The sequence below is a fragment of the Thermobia domestica genome, chromosome 2, assembly GCF_964235325.1.
Source record: "Thermobia domestica chromosome 2, izTheDome1.hap1.1, whole genome shotgun sequence".
NCBI classification, from domain to species: domain Eukaryota; kingdom Metazoa; phylum Arthropoda; class Insecta; order Zygentoma; family Lepismatidae; genus Thermobia; species Thermobia domestica.
This window is the reverse complement of record NC_137455.1, coordinates 154,416,614-154,435,013: the sequence shown is the minus strand read 5'-3', so window position 1 is coordinate 154,435,013 and position 18,400 is coordinate 154,416,614. Positions and strand designations below refer to the sequence as shown.

The 18,400-nt window shown below is 35.6% G+C and overlaps 1 long non-coding RNA gene across 1 annotated transcript; it reads right to left on the bottom strand.

Moving 5' to 3' along the window:
• Window positions 1–7,157: 7,157 nt before the first annotated feature.
• LOC145679751 (uncharacterized) lies at window positions 7,158–15,784 on the bottom strand. The gene is made up of 3 exons (XR_014130522.1): window positions 15,648–15,784; window positions 9,326–9,430; window positions 7,158–7,432 (listed from the first exon to the last, which is right to left on the bottom strand). It is a non-coding gene; the product is annotated as an uncharacterized LOC145679751 (long non-coding RNA).
• Between the last annotated feature and the right edge of the window lie 2,616 nt (window positions 15,785–18,400).

Sequence of the window (18,400 nt, the reverse complement as noted above, 5' to 3'; positions counted from 1 at the left end):
TTTAGGCCTAGACATATTTAAATACACTCTATACCTCCGTATGCGGGGGCTGATGGTGGAAGACGGAACACCAACATTCACCTGTACTTGAGCGTGGTGGGGGGAAAAACTTCTTCTTTTTCCTATCCTTTTATGTGAAACAGAGAATAAATATTCCATCAAATTATATAAAATAAAAGAAATTAATAAAAATACATGTTATGTCAATGAACTTTAATTTAAATATTGATGGTCAAATAAATCTATTCTCATTTTGATATACAGTCGTGAAGTACAGAAACTAACTTATAACTTTGCACTTCAAAGGCTGTTACTGTTGTAAGAAGTATGAATATATATATATATATATATATATATATATATATATATATATATATATATATATATATATATATATATATGTGTGTGTGTGTGTGTGTGTGTGTGTGTGTGTGTGTGTGTGTGTGTGTGTGTAAACTACATTTAAGCAATTAATAACTTATTTACAAGGAGCCAAGAATGTATACATAATTGAACGGTTTCTTATAGCTACTTAACTTGCAAATACTGTATTACGAATATTGTAGCAAAATGAAATAAATTAAGTATCGTACAAACACAAAATAATAATTCAATAAGAACTGTGATTTTACTAAGAACAAAGCTGATAAAAATAATATTGCACTACTTTGGTATGCAGAGAACTTGCAGGAAACACACATAAATAGGTTATTATTATTATTATTATTATTATTATTATTATTATTATTATTATTATTATTATTATTATTATTATTATTATTATTATTATTATTTTACATTTGCTTACAATAAATTTAAAATGGTCCTATGTTAACATTATTTCCTATATGTCATTATCAGCTGTGGATATGTAAATGTTTAGAATTGCAATGATCTGTGACCGCTAGAACGTCCACCAGAGTGCACTAGCGCTGTTTCCACGTGATTATGTTATTTTATTTCAGCATTCTCTCTGGCTTGGATACATCACAAATTCAGTTGGGAAGAGTGTTATACGGCTGTTGTAGCCTCTCCTGAGACAAATAGGTCTACTAATCTTCTAACTGGTCCTTGATACCTTGAGCATTGACACTGAGACGGGTTTGACGTCCAAGCTGGTCCCACACATGTTCTATCAGGTATAGATCGATGAATCTCTCTTGTCAATGATGTAACTCATCATTATGTATGTATATTATAGAGACACGTGTTATGTGTGGACGAGCACTGTATTGTTGAAAGATAGTGCCAGAATACAATCTCATTTGAAGCAACACATGAGGATTTCTGCGACGTACATTGTGCCATCAGAGTTCCCTAAAAATCACTACCAGAGATGACTTGAAGTTATACGCGATATCTTCCCACACCATGATGCCAGGAGTAACTTTGGTGTGTCATCTTCCTTTGAGGCAGCCGTACTCCCAAATGGTCATCCGGGATTTTGCCGAACCGAGAGTATCGGAGATAATAGCTAAAAATGCGACGCTACTGGTTAGCAATCCGTGCTTCCCGAGTATGGTACCACTTTAAATGGAGCCTCATGCGTTGATGTTAATTACAGCCTACGAATGGAACAGCGACTTAGTAGTCCGGGTGCTGCTAGTATCCACAATAATACAGGATGACATGAGATATGGTAAAAATCCATTATCAGTGCCCGGACGGAAGACACAGATGTGAAGAAGTTACGAAGTGTTTGGGAAACACTTCTCCCTTGGTGTGGTGAACCTTGGCCTACCGTAACCTTGACAATGCGTGTGACTTTGCCCACGTTCCTATTCAGTTCAACTTCGGGCCACTGTCACATCCGAGTGCCATACATGCCTGGATATAGCACAATTCGACCTGCCGATCACATGCAGACCTACACTGTAGCTCCTTTCAATATTTGTAATGTGTTGTTGACAACATTGTTACACGAGCATGGAGCGTTTTTCGTGTCCTTTCAGTGTTTTATAACCATCTGACGCTGCACACCCCATTTATATACCCTATCAGATCTGATAACACGATTTCGAGGTGACAAAGCTAATGCATACTGGTGGTTGGTCATTCTAGCCATCGGAAATCAATGTAACTCTAATCCAGGCATGTGCAAGTTGGAACAAAAAAGGTTCAATCCTAAAGGACTTGATGGTGTTAAGGAACGTACAAGAAAACGTATAACATTTTCACAAGGATTGGATATCCATATTTAATGTAGAAATTCGTCCATCGTACAGGGGTCATTCCATGTCAAATCACTTAATTTTAAAACATGACCATGACTCAATATCCCAGATTCTCTTCAAAATTTTTTCATACATTAATACCAATAATATTATGCTAAATTATTTTTTTTCCCTATTTTTTGGATGAGAAATGGGCCGGGGAGAAATATTTAAAAATGTGAATTTTGCTTCAATTTCACTTTTTGGCACTCAGCATCAATGAACTAAATTACCATAACTCCCTCATCTTTGAAGTTATTGGGCTCATTCAGGTGTCAAATGAAAGCTTAATTTTTGCTCTTTCAGAAGATTCTAAGCAACCTTGCAAAAAGTTAAACTGTCAAACATTGATGGGCATAAAAAGCAAATTTATGTTTTCTTTCTTTTTTTTTCACAAATTGTGCCGTTGCTCAAAAGTTACAACTATGAAACTTTTGAAACTTTTTTGTACATTCATCTTAACACGTACATAGTATGGTTGAAAAATAAATAGGGTGTTCTTTTTGTATTTTTGTAATTATTATTTTTCCTTTACGGAAGGGGCCGCGGTGGCTCAGTGGTAGAGCGTTCACCTCTGGTGCTTGGGGTCTCGGGTTCGATCCCAGCCCCCGCCAAGTAAACTTTGTGGTGGACAAATACCGTGTGCGTGGGTTTTCTCGGGGTTCTCCCGTTTCCTCCCACTTTCTTCATTCCACCATTTCATTCATCACTCATCATCACCGTCTCCTTTAGCCTAACCGGCATAACTGTGGGACGTAAAACTTAAAGATTTCCTTTCATTTTTTTTCCTTTACGGAAATATACAGTTTTAAGTTTTCTTACAAATTGTGTGATTGCTCGTAAGTTACAACTATGAAACTTTTGAAACTTTTTCAATAGAATCATCTTAGCACATACATGATATGGTTAAAAAATAAAAAGGGTACTTTTGGTATTTTTGTAATTATTATTTTTTCGTATTTTACATGTATGTAAATATACAGTTTTAAGTTTTGTTACAAATTGTGTCATTGCTCGTAAGTTATAACTATGAAACTTACCAATTTTTTTCTCAATTGTACCATCGCTTAAAACTATCAAACTTCTGTAACTTTTTATAGAATTTGTTTGCATTTACTAGGTATGATTAATTAACAAAAAGGGATATTTTTGTAATAATCTTGCGGTTTTGTGGATAAAAAATATAGGCCTAGCAATGTAAGGGGTTGAATGATTATTACAAACCCCATCAACACAAATAAGAATTAATAGATTAATGTACATAGATGAAAACAATAAAGATACGTACCAGTAATACTTCTGAGAATTACATAGATTTACATACAACATTTTGTGTCCTATATTTCACAGCTCATTCTTTTCATTGATGATATGATGTCTCCTTTTAATTTTGCTCTCAGTTGCGTAAGTCCGGGCTGATTGGCTTGTAAGAGATGGAACAGGAACTTCCCAGATGATATTTTCAAAAGGTATCCAACCAAAGTCTTTATTTTCTGGCCAGTAGAATATAGAAGGCCCAGAGCGATTCATGAATAGCACTCTGACGTACAAAAACAATATTTGCAAAAATACCAAAAGCACCCTTTTTATTGTTTAACCATATCATGTATGTGCTGGATAATCCTTAAAAAGAAAGTTCCAAGAGTTTTAACAGTTGTAATTTAAGAGCAATAACACAATTTGTAACAAAACTTAAAACTGTGTATTTCCGTAAATGAAAAATAATAATTACAAAAGTACAAAAAAAGACTATTTATTTTTCAACCATGTACGTGTCAAGATGAATGTACGAAAAAAGTTTCAAAAGTTTCATAGCAACATTGTAACTTTTGAGCAATGGCACAATTTGTAAAAACCTAAAAGTTTGGTTTTTATGCCCATTATTGTTTGACAGTGTAACCTTTTGCAAGGTTACTTAAGATCTAGTAAAAGAGCAAAAATTAAGCTTTCATTTGACACCTAGATGAGCCCAATAACTTTAAAAATAAGGAAGATATGGTAATTTAGTTCATTGATGCTGAGTGCCGGAAAGTGAAATTGAAGCAAAATTCACATTTTTCAAAAATTTCTCCCCGGCCCATTTCTCATCTAAAAAATCGGAAAAAATTAATTTAGCATAATTTCATTGGTATTTATGTATGAAAAAATTTTGAAGAGAATCTGAGACATTGAAGCACAGTGCTCTAGGTGATTTTACATGGAATGACCCACAGTAACACCACACGAACGGAAAAACGTATAATGGTGACCAAAATATTTACCTATCAAAGAAACGCCAAAAATTCTATTTGCTTACTATTTTAATGGGAAATTTGATCCTTCATGTTTTGAACTAGTCTCTCACTGTTCGGTGGTACATTGGATGTTCCAACGCGAAGGATATTTTCATGGTGAAATCAGTTATCCAGAAAGAAAATGCAATTCAGGTTGAGAGATTACGTAATACATTTGCAATCAGGTTGGCCAGATGAAACGGTTCAGTGAGCCGCAACTGGCCCGAAGGCCAGCTGTTACACATGGCTGCTCTAATCATTTGTATCCGTCAATGGTATGCACATGAACGAAATTAACTCGACACTGGAGCATTCCGTACAGTTCCTTAATTTAATTTGTCAATGAGAATATTATAATTATTGTAACCTATTATTTTCTAAACTTGCTTCTAGTCCCTATATTGAGTGACATTAGTTCTAACCGATTGGTTCCGAACCAGCCCTGGGTAATTTTGGCGAAATTTCCACTTTTGTTAACAGTGTTTCGGTAAGCTTGCAATGTAATATGACCACGGAACAACATCAATCATACAAAGAAAAAATGCTTTACCTGGATAACGAAGATTTATTGGGAATTCCAGCTTAAAAAGTAAAACAACACACAAAAATTCCCATAAAACTTACGAGTCACAATATCGAAATAATAAAAAATGAAATACGTTATTTATCGTAATTCAGTTATAAAATGTCGTATTTTCACTTTTCAAACTTTTCCATACTATATTCGAAGGGGGCAGCAGCTCTAAGGGTTATCTCCTGGCGAAGATACTGTTTAATAATTGTTAGACTATAATCCAATCTTATTATGAAGTTTTCGGCGCTTACAATGTTCTATATAAGAGAACAACTAGTCGAGGTTACATATTTAGAGTATGTAAACGCACGGAAAGTTAAGAGAGTGGTTTCTCAGGGTGGCTGATATGTTGTACTTCCAACCAGGAAACTTCCGAAGGGTTGATAGTTGCTCCCTTAAATACTCAGAGTGAGCGAATAAAATTGCGTATATAGAGTATTATGCAAATCATGCTCTTAGTAAAATATTCAGTTCCAGCAATATTTATTTTCTTATCGGAAAACTACATTTCGTGAGAAGATTGCTGATTATATTGTCTCAATCATGTAAAATGTTGCTACATCATTGCATAAAAATGTCAAAAAAACTACCGAATATTCATCAACAATCGTATATATAAGAATGTTTTAGTTCAAATAAACTTCGATTAGCAATATTGTCGAGAGGTGCCTGTCCGTCTTGGATACATTTGATACAATGAAAATAGAATTGCAATGAAAACATGCGTTGTTCTGTTAGCTACGACGGCTAAAGGGAATTGGATACTTATCGATGTTCACCAACATACAGAAAGGGTTTTTTCTTTTCTTTTGAGCATAAAAAATACTAAAATGAATTTTTCCTTGCCTTATAATCGGAGACAAAAAAAAATATAATGGAACCGGGAAATGGTTACATTCCCACACAGCACACCGACGTCCAATGTACATTCATTTAACGTCCGGGCAAGGATTTACGGGATGTCCAGTGGACGTGTGGTTTTGGTCCATACATCGTCTAGTAGATGTACACGGGAGAATACGGGTGGCACAGTTGCCGTGCATCTACTGGACGTCCAGAACGTATATATTATGTCCATTTCTGGTACCAAAACGAACTAATTATGGACGTACAGACGCCCAATGGATATACACAAGATGTTACTTTGGGACAGTTGCCATGCCTCTCCTGGACGTCCATTCGGAGCTAAAATGGACCTATTATGGACTTCAAACTGATGTAGAGGATGTCCATATGTGGATATCATTGGAACCTGAACGTACAAATTGTGACTATATTTGGTTCCTACACGGACCAATTATGGCCTTTCATTGAATGTTCTAAAGGACTGCCACAGAAGGATTATTCACTTAAAGCCCGATACAGAAGCCATACTATCTGGAATCAATCTATTTTTAACATAGGTTAAATTTTACCATATCAAAGTGACATTTAAATAAGCCATTTTCCATCAATGTTTACTATCAGTCAACAAATACACACGTCAACATTTATACTATAAAGTTTTATGAACAAACAAAAAAAAACAATGAGAAATATAATAGGTTTTCGATTTTTATCTACTGAAAGGTCAAACTATTTGAAGATTCGGTATCAATAGCAAATCTAGTTCCAATTTTACATGAATTAATCCTTTCTTACAATAATGCATCCTTATCTCCCGAAAATGAGAACTCAAAATATAATTAACAAAGTAAAGTATTCTGCCCATACGCTTCAGTTAATACAATTTGTTGATTAAAAAAGCTTCAAACCTGCATCCTCTTCCACTCTTTGTAGATGCATAGAAAGATATCACAACCCGAAACCTCCCTCGATTCACTCTAAAGTTTCAAATTCATTTGGAAATATCAGTTCTCACTTTTCCTTAGTATTGAGAACAGACAAGACAGCTACGCTTCACTTCTCATATTGAAACAAATGATGATCAAAACTTTTTAACACTATTCTTTTTTTTTTTTTTGCATATTATCATACTCATAGGAGAAACATTAACTTCAATCAAAACATGCCATCCATTAATGGCCGAGAACGTTACAAATTATTGAACTTATATACATTAAATAATAAGAAAGGCGTAACATAGAAAGAAACGAATAACATAACAATATACTTTATTGGATTACCTCTAATTACATATACTGCTCCACAATATTTGTCTTTTTAATATATTGAATAAGATTGTAATACGATTTTCTTTCGCATCTCAATGATATTAAGTTTCGTGTACATGTTTTATTCTTGATTATGACATGTATTATAAACGCATAATATTGTTACTAAAATAAATATTTTTTAAAAGCAAGGGAATTTTAACCTTCTCACTGATATATCATGAGATTCTTTCTTCGTGCACTCCATTTTTCTTTTTTCTGAAATTAAGAAAATGGGAAAATTAATTCTAGGTATAATCAACATCACAACGATCAAAATTAAAATCAGATTATGAAGTTGCTATTAAGTAAGGTTCTTTATGTGTAACTTTAAAGAGTAAAAATTACATGACGGATTCAACTTGGGACTTTTTGGCTTTAAACTATACAAACGGGACTCAAAGGTATACAAAGTTACAATTACAAATTCCAAATTGAACTACAAATTACAAAAATGAGCTCCTCCGTGGCTAAGCGGTTAGCATACGCGCCTTTGGCGTGGGAGACCCGGGTTCGATTCCCGGCGGGAGCCCACGTGGTTCGGATTCCACGCTAATCAATAGGTGCACGTCTCATACAGCCTCGCTGCTGAAACGGACGTTAAACTAAAAATAAATTAATCAATACAAATTACAAAATGTATTATTAGCGGCAGTTTCAAGTTTCTGAAAATCTACTTTTTTTCTTGCAGCCTTGGGCCACAAAATGTATTTCCTTTTCATACTTTATTCTGTTCAAGCACAATACAATGATTCTCAAATTTCAAGTTTAACTCCCAAAAGTCGTTCCATCTAAGAAACAGGCTTTCTCATTCCATTGTAAGATCGAAGAATGTTAATTGTCTTCCGATTTTCTAAAATATCGGAAAAAATATATACTGTAAGTACGAATATATCCCCACCTTTCCGAAATAATATATATACAGGTGGCGGCAGTGCTAAGCTCAACAGTGGCGTTCTGCTTCCAAAGCTTAACCCTTTTAGGCTTTATAGTAACTTCTGTTACCACGGCGTAGTATCGTATTTGATCGCTTATTTAGGTTCTATAACAAATATTTAAGCCGGTTTTTTATATTGGTCAAGTCTAGGATGGACCAAAGAACACCCCAGATGCGTTTTGAAACCGGATGGTGAACTTGGCGACGCCAAGTGGGGGCGGAGGGGCGTGAAAATTTTCATAAAACAAATTTCAGAAATTTTTCACGCCTTTAATTTTCAAGATATCAGATTGAAACTTTGCATACTGATTGCGTGCACCATTAGGTATTTCTCATTCTTTTTGAGATTCTTATGTGAAACCAGGGTCGGGTACGAGGGGCTCAAGTGTTTTTCGGAGGGGTCCAAAGCGGTGAGTTTTTCTGAAAAATTTCCGATTGTCTCGATTGTTCCGATTGATGTGTACGATACGGACATGTAGTGGTATTGTTAGAAAGAGCTCGTTATACTGAAGAAAATGACGTTTGAACCATGACTGTACCCAGGTCCAGGCCAGAAGGGCGCAGAAATTTCGATTTCTTTTTTCCAAAAAATCTCCCAGTTTTTTTCCCCTCGTTTCTAGTGTATAATACGGACAAGCGAATGATACCATTGGAAAGTATCCTCTATCCTTAATAAACAAGGTATGAACCTTGATCCTACGACAAATATTAAGGAAGCAGTAGTTGTTTGAGTGAAAGTCTCAGGTTAACTCAAAAAGTGGAAATCCTAAAAGGTTTAAACATTTCTATGTATTTATTTATAGCTTCGTATCTTAATCTACTACTTATGTAGCATGAATACAAATGAATATCAAGCTGTTCGGTGAGACTATCATTTTTCTTTTCAAAAGTTTTGTTAAACACTGAGTAAACACCCTGACATTTTTTAAAAAATTAAATTAAACGGGTAACTGTAAGCAAGTATACTATTACTTCAATACAACACAGCTTCTTGGTATCGTAGAGTTTGTTCCCAGAGTACATTAAACTTCAGTTTCTATTCTGTACGTTATCTTGTTCGTCTACCTTATGTTCTACGCAATCCATTAAAACAACCGTAATATCATTTTACTACTTTCGAGATTTGTTGAATTTTATAACTTAAAACTATACTTGCTCAATAAATCATAACTAACCTTTGTTCTCTTCCCTCCTGTCTCTCCTTCGTTCGTCGCAGCCGCTTCTGAATTATCGTCTCCACTTTTTCTCTGTAACTGTCCCGCAAGCTTTTTCTACGGATTCTGTGGAAAGAAGAATAAATGTTATACTTGAGTCTGTGTGTATTATTTTGACATTCTAACATCTGCAAATCTATGAGATCTAAACTAGTTATAACCAGAAAATGTAAAAACAGCAACTAAAAAATTTTGCAGCAATTAACGTAATCATGCCTGTTTGCCTCTAACCAAGGCCGTAACTTGTGGGGGCAGGGAGGGCAACTGCCCCTCCAGGGAAGCTTCCCGCCGTTCGAGTGGGCCTACTTTAAGACATTTTTTTATTCCATATACTGTAATACATGTAATTATAAATGAAGCATCAAACAGGTTCACTACATTACATACACAAAACAGCACACAACAGGTAGATAAAACAAAAATGTGTCGTAGACCCACTTCAGTAAAAATATGTCTATATTATTAAATGCCCCAGAAATATTTATTCTTATGGCTTTGACATTTGTAAATATTGTCCCTTTAGTTAATTTGTCATGTACGGAATGGACCCTGCAGAGAGCTGGAGGGCCCACAAAGAGTAAGAGAAAGATGGAAAGACAAGATCTATTTTCGAATTTTGTGGGAGGGTCCAAAACAATCTTTTGGAGGGGGCTCAAATATTAATGCTTTCCCCCCCAAAAAAATCTAAGTTACGGCGCTGCCTCTAACTTTAATTTAGAGCAAGACATGATATATTATGTGTAATTGAAAGGAAAAATGTTATAAGGTAAATATTTGTAATCGACTTCAAAAATATTATCTATCTAACATTGAGCCCATTTACTTCGAAAATATATTTATCGCCCATTAAATTTGCAACATAAAAATTGTACTATTTTTTTTTAAAAAAAAAAAGGAGATAAACATATTTGAGTCATTGCACGTCAAATTATTACACTACAGCCCATTTTCAACCCGACCCTTTTCTTTCAAGTAAATTTTATTTCAGTGTTATCCTGGATAAAAATTTCATTAACTGCCTTAGAAGAAATTATGAAATCAAATACAATTTTATCTACGTCCATTATAGCTTACAATTTAGCCTTTAAATATTAAGACTAAAACCAAATCTTTAAATATTAAGACTAAAACCAAATTGATGATGCAATATTTTTGACAATTTTTTATATTTCAGACGCGTGTCTCTGGTAACATGCTACACGTATGAACCTAACACTGCATTTCTACTAGGACAGTACTGCAAATGCCATTTAATTCTGGAGATGGTGTGCTATGGACTTACAAAACTTACAACCATTTGTTGACTTAAACCGAAACAATTAGACATAGACCCCAAAAACGTATGGTCCTCTCAATACAGACAGATTATACTATCTTCAAACCAGCTATAAGTCTGTGACCAAACAGAGATACGAAGGAGGACCACCGTTAGAAAGTTCCCCCTTAGTAAATGCGCCTTACACAAAGTACATAGAAATACACAATTTGGCGACTACTTTCATCTGAGTGTCTATGATCCAGCATCTTCAGTTTTAATTGTGCAGTATTTTCAGTACTTATATTACAATATCTGAAGATATGTTTAAGTAGATAAACACTGCATCTAAAAGTTTTTAGTATATCATATTGTGAAAGCGTATCTTCACTATAAAATAATGCCTTCAGTTGACTTGAAGAATTCTCACTTTACGAAACGATGGCTCAGTGGTAGAGCGTTCACCTCTGGTGCATATGGCCCTGGGTTCAAACCCTGTTCCCGCCAAGTGAACTTTGTGGTGGACAAACACCATGTGCGTGGGTTTCCTCGGGGTTCTCCCATTTCCTCCCACTTTCCTGATTCCACCATTTAATTCACTTCTCATCATCACCACCGTCTCGTTTAGCGTAACAGGTATAACCGTGGGACGTAAAATTCAAAAATATAATTTTCATTCATTAAAGAAACGACGGAGCATAAGTGATTAGAAGGGGGAAGGGGAAGCAGGTGAAGAGAAGAAAGGTAAAAGAAGGAAAAGAGGTGGACTCAAGGAACTTGTGCTATTGTCGATTGGGGCCAGAGGGAAAGTTCAGAACAAAGAAACGGGATTTTTTGAAAGCTAAAATTAAGGAACTTGAAGATAATAGTAAAAATAAAAATATTCGGGACATGTATAAGGGGATCAGCGAATTTAAGAAAGGCTATCAACCTCGTGCTTATATATTAAAGAAATCTGATGGGACAGTTCTCACTGATACGGATAGCCTCTTAAATAGATGGAAAGATTTCTTTGACGATTTGCTGAACACGCAGCCAAAAACTAATGTGCGTGGAGAAAGGGAGATACACACCGCAGAACCGTATATTGCAGAACCCAATCGAATAGAAGTGGAAGCCGCTATAAAGAAATTGAAGAAACACAAATCTCCGGGGGTAGATGAAATTCCGGCTGAATTAATTTTAGCTGGAGGCGAAAAATTGTGGAACAAGATACACAAACTCATTCTCCTTATCTGGAACAAGGAAGAATTGCCACAAGAGTGGAAAGAGTCAATCATTGTTCCAATTCACAAGAAAGGCGACAAAACTGACTGTAATAATTATCGAGGCATTTCTCTTCTGTCAACATCCTATAAAATCCTTTCAAATATTCTGTTAGCTAGATTGACCCCATACGCAGATGAAATTATTGGAGATTATCAGTGCGGATTTAGACGAAATCGATCAACTAGCGACCAAATATTTACCATTCGCCAAATACTCGAAAAGAAGTGGGAATACAATACCCCGGTACATCAACTATTTATTGATTTTAGAAAGGCTTACGACTCGGTTAGGAGAGAAACATTATACAACGTTCTTACAGAGCTTGGAATACCGAGAAAGCTAATTAGATTAATTAAGACATGTTTAAGTGAATCCCAAAGTAAAGTCCGGGTAGGAAAATTTTTGTCCACGAGCTTCCACGTCGAAAATGGCCTGAAACAAGGAGATGCGTTGTCGCCATTATTATTTAACTTTGTGTTGGAATACGCCATAAGGAAAATCAAAGATAGCAACCAGGGCCTAGAGTTGAACGGCATTCACCAGGTTATGGCATATGCTGATGATGTAAATTTAATAGGGGATGATAGGAGAACAGTAGAAATAAATGCAGAGATATTATTAAACGCTTGCAGGGACATGGGTTTAGAAGTAAATGCAGAGAAAACTAAATACATGGAAGTGCGTCGGGACCGTAATACGGCAAATTGTGGAGGCGTTAAAATATTAAATAATACTCTTGATAAAGTGGATACTTTCAAATATTTAGGATCAATATTAACAGACGAAAATCATATTCACGAAGAAATTAAATGTCGACTAAAAGCAGGGAATTCGTGTTACTATTCGGTTCAAAATCTCTTGTCGTCCGGAATTCTGTCGAGGAATTTGAAGCTTAAAATATATAAAACGATTATCATGCCTGTTGTTCTGTATGGTTGCGAAACATGGTCGCTTACTCTGAGGGAAGAACATAGACTGAAAGTATTTGAGAACAGGATCCTGAGAAGAATATTCGGACCCAAGAGGAACGAGAATGGGGAATGGCGAAAGCTTCATAACGAGGAACTACATAGTTTATACGGTTTACCCAACATTGTTAGGGTCGTCAAGTCTAGGAGGCTTAGGTGGGCAGGTCATGTAGCTAGAATGGAGGAATGTAGAAACGCTTTCAAAGTCTTGACTGGTAGACCCATAGGGAAACGACCATTAGGAAGACCTAGGCGCAGATGGGAGGATAATATTAAGATGGATCTCGCAGAGATAGGAATACAAAGTAGAAACTGGATCCAATTAGCTAAGGATAGAAGTCAGTGGAGAGCTTTTGTGAACGCGGCACTGAACCTCCGGGTTCCATAGGCCATAGAGTTAGAGTTTACTTTTCTTCTCCTTATTTAAATCTAACGATACACATTACTGGGTTGTGCCGTATGCAAATTCGGTAGAGACTAAGCACCGCTTGGCGAATACATGTTCACCCCATTTCTCTGAGCAGACGAGAAATGATGCGAGAAGAGCTTTTAAGCGATAACTAGAAGTGTAAAATGTCCAAGAACTCTCATTATACTCTGAAACAAACCAGGCCTAACCTAACCTGATGTAAATGCACATAATAATGGAACAGTTATCTAGATCCTTCCCAGAACATTTCATATAGCATCAACATATTCAAGCGGCACGGGTGCAGAACACTGACTCGCCTCCCATTCAGTTGTAATAAAACAAGAAAGTAATGTGCCCTACGGGGCTCTAACAACCCGCCTTTACCCGCTATCGCTCGCTATGTGAATTGAGGGGTTCATCCAAGCAAACGATTCCACCAAATAGAAAATTTATGGGTAAAATATGACGGGAAACACATTTCGTGAAGGAATGAAAGTGTGAATATGAGTAATTACTGTCAGTGCACACTATATTAAAATGAATTCGAGTGATAGTGGAAGTATCTTATGTGTATATGTGCTTTTCCACTATCCTCGTTTAGCGTATAACTCTCGTAGCTGAGACGCCCGCTCCCTACGGACGTACGCCCTTCCTACCGCGCCCCAGCCTTGATTCGGGAATATATCATTCGTGCTTTTTATTGGTCACCTAGCACAAGTTGGTACATCATCATGCACTGTAGGCTTTATGCCACACACCCGTATTTTTTTATTAGGCTCAGGCCCGTCTTTCAGAACCGGTATCCGCAATGTCGTTGCTGTTGAGTTTAACGTCCCGTTCATCAGTAAGGCTATATAAGACGTAAACTTACTGATTAACGAGGAATCCGAACCACCTGAGCTCTCGCCGGTAATCGAACTCGGGTCTCGCATGCCAACTGTTTAGCCACGGAGGAGCTCACATCCGCAATGTATTTATACTTATGGTATTACTGCTGTATTGCCAGAATACGAAAATAAGAAAAGGAATATTATTTAGTTTCTCACCCAAAATACTAGATATTCTCCCTGGCTCACTTGATAATGATTATTGTTCGAAATACGATGTGAGCGTATGGCATAAAAGCTAGTCCATAAAACACTGACTAATTTGTGCTACGTGGCCAGTAAAAAGCACGAATGCCATCTAACCGAGTCAAAACAGGAGAGCAGAAACAGCGTCCGTAGGGAGCAGGCGCGTCAGCGGCGATGAGTATACGCATAAACGAGGATGGTGGAAAAACAATTTCATCAAACAGTTCATTTTATAAAATGCACGCCTTATGTGTTGCACAGCTTTGGGGAAGGTACTACATGCAATCCAAAAAAGTATCAAAATGTACTAAATTAGATTATACTCGATTAGGTTTGGTTAAATGTTCCTCTTCTTTTCTGTAGCTTCAATTTGTTTACACTAGTCACAATAAACTTTTTGCCTGTTTAGTAGACCATGCCTTTCACACAATTTCGACAACTGACACTCATTTTTATATAACTTCATAAAACTCAATCACGATATGACACAACCTTGTCATTTACGCACTGCCTTTCCCAAAAATCATAACAAATATACCGCCAAATAGTCCCTTCCGCCCCCCATATATATAGTATAGCTTACAATATCAAAAATAACTAACGACAAGTATTTTGGTAACTATCACCCTCAACTTACTTATACTCACGAACCAAAAGAAACTCTCCAATTTATCTGGTAAATTTTCTAAAATTGGTCTGGCGATACAGTAGTTAACCCATACTGAGCCCTCCTGAAGTCAATCTGCAAGGAGTAATGGAGCTCCTTATTTTGTGCATGCTGGGCTAAAAGAAATACAAAACTCTAATCTAACCTGGGAATGTAAGAAATCTGTCAAAATTTGGTAGAACCGTCTTCTCGAGTAATGTCGAATTGAGTCCTGAGCTTTGGTACAGAAGGAACGAACCTCACTAGTATCTTATATGAGGGTGTTATTACACCCTTCACCATCTGAATTCACTGATATATATATATATATATATATATATATATATATATATATATATATATATATATATATATATATATATATATATATATATATATATATATATATTACTATTACCAATTCCCATGTGCCCATCTACGTTACCCCAGCCTATTATAATACACCCGAATATAAGATTTGAAATGGCATGTCGACGTAATAGTGAAGTTATCCACGTCCTGAATTGTTCCTTCTTAATTAAGAATTGATTTATAATTGATAATGACTTACTTTTGACCACATACACAGAAATTTTCAGTTGTATAATAAATGGTGCACCGGAATAAATCTATATAAACAAATCACTCATCATATTTTACCTTGTTCGCAGTTCCTATTCTCTCTTTCTTCTTCACTTCAACATAGAAGGCTTTCGTATATAAAAATATTATATTAGTGAAATTCCACAAGCTTCTAATCAACCACTGAATTCAAACCGGCTGAGAGTGGACTGTGCAAGGATCTGCGCATGTGCCGTCACTAACAATTGAATGTTGTTTTCCGTACGTCCCTTTTTTATTAAGATAATGTAAGTCCGTGGACGTTTCATTCGTGGATTAAATATTGACATCCAATGGACCATCCATTGAAGTCCAGAAAATGGATATTCACTTCTGAACGTAATATGGACATCCAATGAACCGTCCAATCAAGTTCAGAATGTGGATATCCATTGCCGAACGTAATATGGACAACCAATGGATGTTACGCATAAGTCAATGTACTAAAACTGGACGTTCTGGATCTAATATGTACGTCCACTGGCTGTGATGTGCTCTGTGGGTTGTAATTACGATTATTAATGGAGAATTGAGAACTCAATGCGGGTTCTGAAATCGCAGAGGTGAACATACTAAAGGCATGTATGGCCAACAAGCTGGAAGGAGGAGGCGTATAGTATGCAGGGTTAATGAAGGGGATACAAGATAAACAAGATTGAGAATAACTTATTAGAGAAAGTAAATGAAATAGAAGAGGGGTGAAATGGGAGAAAAGTGGAAAATTTCCTCAGAGAATTGATTGCTAAGAAATCGAAATTACAACAATTTGATCTATAGAATTAGATATTAGTTTCTATAGAATTAGATATAATCGTGTAAGCAGGGATTCTTGAGGTTCTTCCAATCTTGTTCCCTTCCACATTATTATTCCACCAATTATTTCACAATCATGCATTTTCATTGTTTATCAGTTTCTTTAGCCTAAAGAGCATGTACGTGGGGGCGTTCAACTAGAATTTAAACTTTATTTCCACTGAAATTAAATTTTCTTACTACGACTAATTAGCGCAAGTTTTTTTTTTTTTTTTTTTTAAGAAGAGGAAGTGTATATAGTGTTTCATGATATAGAGTTGTCTCTTAACCATGGAATTGTGAAATTCTGATGAGGCTACTAAAGAAAGTTATGGTGAAATGGAAAGATTTAAGACTCGTAAGAAACTTATATATGAACCAGCGACATGATCTGACAGATGTTATGGCGGAAGAAAATTACGGAGGGGAATAAGACTAATTGATGGGTGGTAATAACATGGTTAACTATTTTCTTAGGATGAAGACGTTAGGTTAAGATTGTAGTACATGAAAGTTACACAGACGAAGGCGTTAAATACTATGGTGCATGAGAGTTTCTCAGATGAAGACGTTATCTTAAAACTGTAGTGCATGAAAGTTTCTCAGATGAAGACGTTATCTTAAAACTGTAGTGCATGAAAGTTTCTCAGATGAAGACGTTATCTTAAAACTGTAGTGCATGAAAGTTTCTCAGATGAAGACGTTATCTTAAAACTGTAGTGCAATGAAGTTTCTCAGATGAAGACGTTATCTTAAAACTGTAATGCATGAAAGTTTCTCAGATGAGGATGTTATCTTAAAACTGTAGTGCATGAAAGTTTCTCAGATGAGGATGTTAGTTTAAGACTGTATTGCATAAAAGTTTCTCAGATGAATATGTTAACTTAATATTGTAGTATGAGAAAGTTATCCTGACGATAACGTTAGTCTAAGACTGTAGTGCAAAAACTGTATCAGACAAAGTCATTAATTTAAGACTTTAGTGCATGAAACGTCACTAAACATGGAAGAGCTCAGTATTAAAAGCAAAGAACTTATGCAAAACAGCTATTTTTATTCACTTTCAGCATTCAATCACCACAACATAAAATTTCTAAAGTATACCCAAGTGAATTGCAATCCACTCCCAGCATAATCGTTATACTAGAGATTCAATGATATTCATTGTGTTATTTAGTCTCTTATTGCCACTCCAAGGTAGAACCATTTGGTTAAAGACGAAAATGGATTAATAGATTCCACGAGCTCTCTTGTGGTTGTCTAGACATTATACTTGCTTTGGGCTAGACAAACCCGGGTTCGATTCCCGGAAAGAACTCATGCGATTCGGATGACACGTTAAGCTGTAGATTCAAGTCTCATACAGCCTCGCTGCTCAACGGAATGCTAAACTGAAATCTAACTAGTTGATAAAGTCCACAGATTTACCTATGTAGTATCAACATCTTCATACGAATATCATTGAAAATAAAGTTATCTTGACTCATGCTGCAGGTTTTACGAATATAGTTCGAAGTTAAATGAGAAGGACTAATAACAACTTACAATCATATTTACTTATGTTTTCAACGTACTTTACCGCTTGAATTCATAGTCTTCACGGGAAAGGTATTGACAATAGAACATACAGCATATGAAACATATTTTTGTTATTATTTATTAAGTATCGGATATTTGACATCTATAACTTTTCTATTTTGAATTTCCAAGAATTTTTTTTTTTTTTTTTTTTTTTTTTTTTTTTTACAGTTACATTCTTTGTTCTTGGCCGCTTTGTGTTATGCTTGACAAATAACTAGAATTCAAAGGGAAAAAGTCAAATAAATTTGATTCTTCCTCTGTGAAGTCAAAAATTCAAATAACACTAGAAGAAAGAAATTCCATTGATTTTCTACTTTTTCGTTTGAAGTATGATTGATGTTCTCGGTAAGGAGACTTGTTTTCTTTTCAGTCAACGTTTGAAGGATGAAATGAAAAATATGTTAGGTGATTTCTTTAAG